Source organism: Schistocerca serialis, chromosome 1 (assembly GCF_023864345.2).
Source record: "Schistocerca serialis cubense isolate TAMUIC-IGC-003099 chromosome 1, iqSchSeri2.2, whole genome shotgun sequence".
Classification (NCBI taxonomy): domain Eukaryota; kingdom Metazoa; phylum Arthropoda; class Insecta; order Orthoptera; family Acrididae; genus Schistocerca; species Schistocerca serialis.
In genome coordinates this window covers 159,182,763-159,192,800 of record NC_064638.1, presented here as the reverse complement: position 1 = coordinate 159,192,800, position 10,038 = coordinate 159,182,763, and positions in this window count along the sequence as shown.

Here is a 10,038-nt window from a genome sequence, read left to right as displayed (position 1 = left end):
GGTGGTGTATGATGCAAGTGCTGGACTCCTTCCATGTTACCTTGCTGTAGCACTGTGCACTTGCATTAATGATTAAAATGAAGACAACTGAGTTAAAAATTACGAATGATTTAATAAAACTGTGTAAATAGTACAGTCTCATACGTATTAAATTTATGAACATCACTATGTCCTTTAACAGGAGTTAGAATGGATTTTTTTTCACATTTTCGGATTTTTATCTCATTATAAAATTTGCAATTTTCCTATCACTTATAAACTCACATGGGAAGTAGTTTATTTTATTTTTTAAATATAATCTACAGTGGTTGAAAATGCTAAAATTTTTACGTGCATTACTTCAAGATCTAATAAAATCAGTTATTTTTTATATAGAAGGCTGTGGATTGCTGTGTTATAAAGGTTAATAGTGTTGGTCATGTCCAGAACATGTGATTATCATGTCCATTTCAATTTCTGTTACTTGTTGGTAACTATCTTTAACATTTCGCTTTACATTGTTCATCATCTTTCTCTAAGACTAATTATGCTTTTAGTTCACAGTCACAATACATTAGATTCTCCGATCTGTTAGCAATTATTATTATTATTATTTTAATTCATTTGAATCGTTCTTTTTATGTATTAGATTCATTAAAGTTATCACTGTCATTTCAACAAAAATTTCCTCTTTACTAGATGAGGATCAATCAGCCACATTTGATCGCCCTCTCACGTGAGAACAGAACACCATTCAAGAAAATATTCAAATTCCTTATCGCGATCTCGGTTTGCGTCTCGGATTGACTTTAAAAGGAAAAATAAAGACATTTCAAAACTAGCTTTTCCTGATTTCGTTCACGCGTTTCCTTTTGAAAATCGTATGCCAAACCAGCCTTCCACGTCAACCGCATTTCTCAATCTGTGACGTCAAGTCTACGGGACGGGTTTAGGTGGGTTAGGATATTTACACAAATTCAGAAGAAAGACATAGATGTAATAGTACATAGAAGAAGAAATCAAGCAAACAACTCCTTGTTCCTTATGACTTAGAAATGAATTTTCCTTTGCGCCGTACGTCTGCGTACGCGCTCCAATTAAGAACTAGTTGCGTTGTTTTGCCATCCGTTTCATTGTCATTTTATTCTCGCCTTGACGCCTGCTTGCGCTACACTGCATTGACCTCTATATGTGACCTTAAGTCATTATTGCTTTGTCCTTGCCACTTACGCTCTTATACTTGGTATTTATTTCACTTATGGATTTTAATGTATCTGACCTGCCTATTGCAATTACAATTAATGCTACTTTTTTTTATCTAGCTGAAGGATAGCGCTTTCGTGGCCATGTTGGTACTTGCAAGTAACTCACATGCTTCGTAAACATTACGTTATTTTAATGCAGAGATGAACCTGTTCCAGATCTCTGTGTACATTAGAACTTAATCTAGACATAGCTGACTTAGAAACTAGTTACTTGTCTTCCTTTTTAGTGGGATCAGGAACCAATAATTGTCAAGCGACCCTTGTCCTTGACGAAAATAAATTTCATTTCTCGATCATTGCTCCTTGAACCTAAAAAAAAAAAAAAATTTCTTACACACTATGTTTTATTTTCACTTCTTTAGCATTTCATATCGCAGAAGCCGGCTTGTTAGGCACATCCTTCGCTTTATATTTCATTTTTCTCTCTTAAATATTATCTCCTTAAAACTAAATCTTAAAACTAGAGTTCTTGGAGTTGATCACTTTCTTTGTTAAACAAGAACTTTTTTTTTATTATTTATCAGCTTGTCTGTACTTAAATTATGGCCCAAGGTAACATATTTTAAATTCTCTGCTGTATAGCAAGATAGACTCACTGTCGTGTAATTTATTCTAAGCATTTTTTTATTTTTTTATTTTTTTTTTATTTTTATTTTTTTACGGAGTCAGATCAGTTGTCACTTAGTCACTAGCGGCTAACCTTCTCTTGCCATTATAAAGCTTTCCTTTTGACTTATTCTGTAGCATGATATTTTTTAAGATCAGAGTGATGGTATAACCCTTTTATTTTTCCATTTGCGGGATCAGAAATCAGATAACAACCTGTATGTAAGGTCCCTCAAAAAGACTTTGCCATTTTAGATTTTTGTGTAAGAGCAACGATGGTTTAAAGTGTGTTTTTAGCAAGACCTTTTCGCCTACTTTATAAGTTAACACCTTATTAATATGTTTGTCATACGCCTTCTTGCGTAAATTGGCTTGGGTGGTCAACGTTGTTAGAGCTTGTCTTATTCTGGCGTCTAAACTAGCACTTGTGTTGTTACACTTAGGAATTGAATTGACCCATTCATTTTTCTCTTGGTCTGAAGACATCAACTCACTCGGAGTGAATCCAGTAGACAGGTGTGGTAGATTATTCATAATATCCTTGAAAGGTGACACAAAGTCAACCCAGCGAGTCTGCTGATTTGGTATATAAGTACGAATAAAACAACTCCTTGAACACCCGCTCAGTCGGGTTCGACTGCGGTCTAAACTTGGAGATAAGGATTTGCCTAATTTGATGACTAGCAAGAAAAAGTCTCCATCTTTTGCAGACAAAGTTAAATCCATTGTCTGAGAGAATTGATTCGGGTTTTCCGAATCTAGGAAAGTAGTCACGTTCTAAACTATTGATGATTAGTTGAGTATTTGCAGATCTCATAGCGTACAATCTCAAATGTTTGGTAAATAGATCAATGACAGCTACAAGATACCTTAGTCCTCCACGATCTCGTGGGAGGGCTCCTGCCAAATCTATGCCTAGGATTTGTCTAGGTTTCTCTGTGATAATAGGATTCAAAGGCAGTATATTCGAAAGATTAAAAGGTTTTGCCTTTTGACAAATGATACAGTGTTTCAAGAGCTTGTGAATTCTGCTATGAAGGTTAGCGATGTAGCAGTACTTTGCTATTTTACGCTTACACTTTTCTGGACCAAAGTGTCCCCACGAAATATGTGTATACCAGAGTAAGTGTTCTACATATTCCTGCGGAATGCATACTAGCCAATTTTCTGATGACAGTGATGTTCGGTGGAAAAGAACTTGATTATGCAATTTGTAATATTTGCACATGCAATGGGTAGGATTAGTTTCGAGGATCTGTTTCACACCTCTCCATTTTGGATCAGTTTCTTGCAATTGGACAATCTGGTTACAAAGATCAAGAAAATATTTCCGATGTATTGGATCCTTCATCAAAAGACATTTGTTCCAAAAGTTCAGTACTGTCCGAAGAGCCTTCAGGCATGCGAGATAGAGCATCCGCAATAATGTTATCTTTGCCTTTTATGTAGATTATTTCGAAGTCATATTCCTGTAAGAAAAGACACCACCTCGTTAAGCGAGGATGTAGGAGTTTACACGTCAGAAGAAAACTAAGAGCCTGATGATCAGAATAGACTTTGATTTTCTTGCCATTGATGTAGTAGTTGAATCTCTTGAAAGCCCAAACTACTGCAAGAGCTTCCAACTCAGTAACAGAATAGGATCGTTCAGTTTCTGTAAGAACCCTACTAGCAAAACTAATTACTCTGATGTCTGGTTTTCCATTGGTTTCATGGACCTGGAAGAGACATGCGCCTAATCCCTGACAACTTGCGTCAGATCACACACAAAATTCCTTATCCATATCTGGATGATAAAGAATGTTGCTATTTAACAAAGCTTCTTTGATATCGAGGAATGCCTTTTGACAGTCGTCAGTCCAATTCCACTGAGTATTTTTCTTTAACAGTTTCAATAAATCAGGGTTGTTCATTACTTGCTTTGGTAAAAATCTTCTGAAGAATGAAGTGAGTCCAAGATAACCTTTAAGTTGTCGTTTTGAAGACGGGATAGGAAAATTTTTAATTGCACTTAGCTTAGCCGGATCAGGATGGATTCCGTCAGATGAAATGACGTGTCCTAAGAATTTGATTTTGGCTCGGCCAATGTGTGACTTTTGCAAGTTGGCAGTGACTCCGTATTTCAGGAATCGCTGAAACACTTTCTGTATTAGTTCAACGTGGCCTTCCCAGGTTTTAGTGGCAATTAAAAGATCATCAACGTAGAGAGTGACTTCATCAATAAGATCTGGACCAAGAACATGATCTAAGGCAGAGATGAATACTCCAGAACTAACATTCAATCCAAAAGGCATGACCTGAAATTGATAGGATCTGCCAGCGAATATAAATGCCGTATATTTTCGTGAGTTAAGATTTAGTCTCACATGCCAAAATGACATTTTCAAATCTATGCTACTCAAATATTTAATTCCATAAAATCTCTGGAGGTGTTCTTCAATCGCTTCAGGTCTCGTTCGTACTGGCACAACAATTTTATTTATGTTTCGTGCGTCAAGTACGAGTCGTACGGTGTTATCCTGTTTCAAAATCGTCAACCAGGGGCTACTATTTGGTGAATTAGAATACTCTATGACTTTCCAGTTCAACATTTTCTTAATTTCATTACGAACTGCTTCCCTTCTTGCATACGGTATGGGATATGTCGTGCGACAGAAAGTTTGGTGCGGCACCACTTCCATAGTATATTCATAGTCTTTTATAATACCGGGTCATTTTGAAAACACGTTGATATAGTGTGACAACAAACTGAATAATTCCTGTCGCTGAGGTTTGGATAACTCTGTTGATTCTGTAGTCTTATTGGTTATTTCCTGCTGAGAGGGTAAGTCACTGACTGTTACTGTATCATTAAATGTATCACAGTTACCATAAAACAAATTGAAATGATTATGACAAGGAGGTTTTCTGCCTATCCTTTGTAATCTAATGCTATTACAAGTGCCAAAGTTTTTTACTCTTTCTTTCACTAACTCCAGTGCAACTTCTGTTTGCTGTACTAACAGTGTGCAAATGCCTATATAAAGATCTATTCGGGCTCTATGTCGTAGAAAATCCATTCCCAAGAGACATGGCACTGCCAAATTCTTGACAACGAGGAAAATACGTTTTATGGGTATTGATTGACTCTCCAGTGGTACCCAAGCTTGTATACTGACCTTTTGTGTCTGGGAGCCGATGGCTCCTGTTATTGAACATCCTTGGTCGGGTAATGATGGAATTTTAATTAATGTACTAATTTGCTTGTAGAAACATAAGGACATAGCATTAATATTTGCACCTGTATCTAGGATTACAGTCGTCAAAATTCCGGCTATAGGAAGTTTTGTCATAGCTTGCACTTGGTCATCTATCGGTTCATCACCGTCAGTCGTCTCTTTCTCTTGTAATAATTCTTGTCTCATGTCAATCCCGTCATTGTATCTCAGTACAAGTACGTCATGGTTAGTCTCTCCGTCGAAGTGGTCGCCCCCATTCTGTCTCACAGCATCACTTAGGGAGCTTTCAGATGCTGAACTTAGTTTTCCTGTTTGTGTGGTTTTGATTGGCCATCATCATTAGAAAGTTCGACCAATCTGACATTATGAGAACACTGAGGAGCAAAATTACTGTTATGCACAAACCTTGTGTCAAAATGTTGCTGCGTTTGTTCTGGTGTCCAATACGTGTTACTGTCTTCCGCGTTTGCGAAAAATACAGGGGGATTGTAATGCCTTCGCGGGGTCTGATGATTTTTATTACTATTATGATTTCCGGAATTGTTACTGTGAAATCCACCTTCACACTGTGGTTTGCCGTTAAACTGTGTGTTTCTGCGCATTCCCTGCGCTTGATTTTTACTAGGCGCGGAGCTGTATTGGTATGAGTGGGCGTTATCAGCTGTTTGTTGCTGCCCGTAATTTGAGTGTTGGCTGCGCGAGTACGGTGCATTCCATTGCGATCCGCTCTGCTGTTGCCAACCTTTTTGACTGAAACCGTTTCCAAAATTCTGCTTGTACGATTGATTGCCGTACTGGTTACCAGTCGTGTTATACACGGGATTGAATCGGTTGTGTTGATTGTATCTATTCCTTTTGTGCGGATACCCATTGCCTTTATTTCCGTTTCGCCAATCGTTACTATTTTTGTAACCGTTCCCTGGCTTTTCATAGCCGTTACTCTCGTAATGTTGTGGCCAAGAATTGTGCGGAGTATTCCGCGGTTTGTTAGCTCTCATGTCCTCATAGATCAGGTCTAGGGAATGTAATATCAACAGAAAGGTATCTGGATCATCATCTGGTATGGCTATCAGCTTTTCACGAATCGAAATGGGTAATTTAGAGTTGAGAATCATAATTACATCTTTACTATTGATAGGGTTATCCCAATACCTGATTTTGCCAAGATATTTTTCGAAGTACTTTCTCAGGCTACTATTCCTGGGGTCAAATCGTTCTGCATTATAGACTTCTTTACGAAGGCGCTTCTGAACACCTTCGCTCCAAAATTTGCTGAGGAAACAGTGCTCAAACTCCTCATATGTTCGACACTTATCAACCATTTCGGTTCCCCATATTGCCGATTCGCCACCTATATATCCGGTAACAAATTGGATACGCTGTCTATCAGTCCACGAATTTGGAAAAATGCCAGAGAATCCACGAAGAAAAACAATTGGGTGGATATTTCGTTTTTCCGGGTTAAAGGTTTGAAAAACTCGATGCTTTATCATGCTTTCTTCCTTCATCATTTTTGCTACTGAGTCAGATTCTTGGTTTCGGTGACTAACTGGAATATGTGGTGGTGAAGTGTGTTCATTAGATACAACAGGTATTCGGAATTGCCGAAATAATTCATCTTCTTCCTCTGAGGCTAAAGAGTTAGGATAATTCGGTCTCTGTATTCGGGAACTACTACTCACTTGTGCCTTCAGGTTATTTACCTGTTCCGTTACCTCTTGCTTCCAATTTGGTAATTCTTGCTGAAGGGTACGCCTAATGCTACCGAGTTCAGACATTACGGTATCTCCGGAGCTTCCAGGAGCTGACAAGATACCAAGAGTGGTTGCTTTCACAGTCTCTACTAGGTCTTTGTTAATTTTATCTTCGACAAATTTGTCCTTTCCAACAATCCAGTTCTCATACTTTTCTCTAAATTCTCTCTCATGACTATCTAGCGTCTCCTTTACTTTCGTTTCCGTTTCCGGAGTCAAGTTTGACATTCCCTCGGTTAGTTTTTCTACCTGCGTAGTTACTCTGTCTAATCTGTGATTAACCGTGGTTACGGTGGAGTCAAGATTATTGGTTGCGTTTCGGATGTCAGTTGTCTCGCTTTGCATGGTAGCTCAAGTGTCGTTCAGTTCGAAAATTATTCCACTTCGCATTTGAGAAACAGCATCCTTAACTTGCTTTGCTACTTCTTTGGCTACGTTTTCTCTAACAGTTTTTATTTCTACGCTTACTGTAGAAAGTTTATCTTCAAGCGAGGCTAACATTTGTCTATTTTCGTCTTTCAAATCATTTTTAATGGAATTCACCATTTGGCGATTTTCCTCTTTCAATTGGCGATTTCCGTCCTGCATCATTTGACTTATTTGACTCAGTAGCTGTTTGAATACATCGTCTGTCACTACTCCTGAATTGCTTTCACCTGCTTCCCTTGTAACCGGTATATGGCTACGACTACAAGTGGCAGAAACTATGCTGGCATTGTCTAGTTCAGTACCGGTAACATTATGGTGTGAGGCATCATAAGTCCATAAGATTTCCCACTTCACTTTCTACAATTGTTTCAATTGGTGTCTCAGCCCTACGCGGGACGGTAAGCGACGCGACACTTCACTCGTTTCATTCTGTTCATTTGAATATAGTGATGACATTTTATCGTCTGCCATAGCTCACTTATTTACAAACAGTAAGTCAATGAAGTTCGTTACAGCTACGGCCGTCAGCTGTCGACAGAAATGTAATTTATCGGTTGCGAGTCGGTTGTCACTGCTACGTCACAAGATCGGAATGTCGAGAGATGCACGTCACGAGAACAAGAGACTAATCTGGACTGTAAAGAAAGTATGGCTGCACACTGTTCAAAATAAATGAAAACTAAGGCTTGTCAGCTCCGTGAACAGGCAGCGAACATTTAAAAACAAATGATATGTAATACACAACAATGGAATTTAAACAATACTTGAAGAAATTACTAATCTACTAAATGCAATCTACTGAATTCAAAGCGAATTTTACTGCGACTAATAAAGATCGTCACAAATTGATTAATGTCGGCTGAAATTAAGGAAGCTTGGCTACAGCTAACAAAATTTTAACTTACGTTACTGATGACTGCCTTGGGCGTTGCAACTAGATTTTCGCACAAATTCGGTTCCAAAAAAATAATTTCTCTTCCGTAATTTACTCTGAATATCTCGTTTCTTTCGCTCAATGGAAATTTTATTGAAAGGTGTTTGATGCCATGTAACAAATAAAAAGCACAAGATTAGCTACAATTCTTTATGAATATTCCCACAATACGTATCTTATATAAATTTTTATTCCTTTCAGTTTCTTTTCTTTTTTTTTCATACAGTTATAAATGTCCCCTTTCGTAGTCGCTAATTATAACAATATGTTTACTTTTGTGCTATAACATATAGCTATAATCAGCGGTGGAAAGATATTTACGAACACCGACCGTGTGCGGCTGTTTCTTGTTTGATCGTCTGATCAGTCGGAAGTTGCATTGCAGAGGAGAGTAAATGCCTATTCAAAATATAATTATTTTTGGATAGCTCAACATGAATTTCCTAAGGGACCGTAGTTTATCATGCATTTACCAGTAGAATATGGCGCGGAGAAAATATTTCGCCGCATGCAACTTCCGTCCGAACTCGACGAAAGAATTCGTGACTGTGAACTCTCTATTTCGCAGAAACATAAAGAAAATTAAATAACTTCATGAAGAAGTGAGACATAGATTCTATATTAAATAAATAGTCCATACACCAGTTCCATTTAACTCTGAATTTATGGCAATTAATAGACGAACTTACACTGCAACGAAGGATTTAACATGGATGCCGTTTTGACTGGCACTTCTCGTAATGAAAACAATTCCTTTGACGTTTTCACATACACGTCGCACAATAAACCTACTGCTAGGCACTTTTGGTATTACACATTTACTTTACACTAAAACAATATATTTTTAACGATAATAATACGGCGGCAAGACATGCGCGTACGACACAAGTTACAAGAGACAAGAGAAGAATGAGTAACTGTTCATCGAGAATATCTCGTACATAAAAAAAAAGTGTAAAAGTGTTCTTCTTCTGTCCGTTTTTCGCGCTGCGGTTTTCAAAGTCAATAACTCACTGCTTCTCTGACGGCGCTTCGACAATAAACAAGTTACGTCACAGGTCGTTCACCTTTTACATTCTCGCAACATTATTTGCTAACTGTAGCTGTTGCCGAGCGACTGCTCGATTAGTGAATGATTTAAAATGATAAGGCAATCACATAATGTTACACTGCCTTCCATGGGAATCTTGGAAATCAAGGAGATTACCAAGAATCACATGTCGCCGTTAACATTATGGGATTGAGTACTTTACAGATTTACATTGATCAAACACAGTATTCCTGTCATTTGATTATTAGGATTACACAAATATGGTGATCTCTCATTCATAGACAAAGACAGTTCTTAAGGTAAATATAAACAAAAAATTTAAAAACTAAGACAGTAAATCTACGAAGTTTACAATGGACATTATGCAATTTACTCCTTACAGTCCTTTTTTTACAGAGTTCATACCGACCATCTTTGTGGCCTCAAGTTATCGTCCAGAGCTCATAGGCTCTTTGCTCCTGAAAGAAAACACAAGATTCAAGATTCAAGATTCTTTATTAGCCATTGATCATGCAAGATGAAATAGGCTTCGTCAGTACATAAAATAATATTAATATTCCAGACACTATATATAAGGCATAGATATAATTAGCATATGAGTAACTTACAAATAACATAAACCTTAAGCAGGTGACTACAATGCTTAATACATATTCTTGTTTCAGATACATACAAAGGTACCAAAAATGAGTTACATTGTAGTAGCAAACACAGTAGTTACGCAACACATCATAACACTGGCAAATAAAGTAGTTACCTAACACAGTTGAAATACAAAGGTATTAGATATGAAATATTTTGT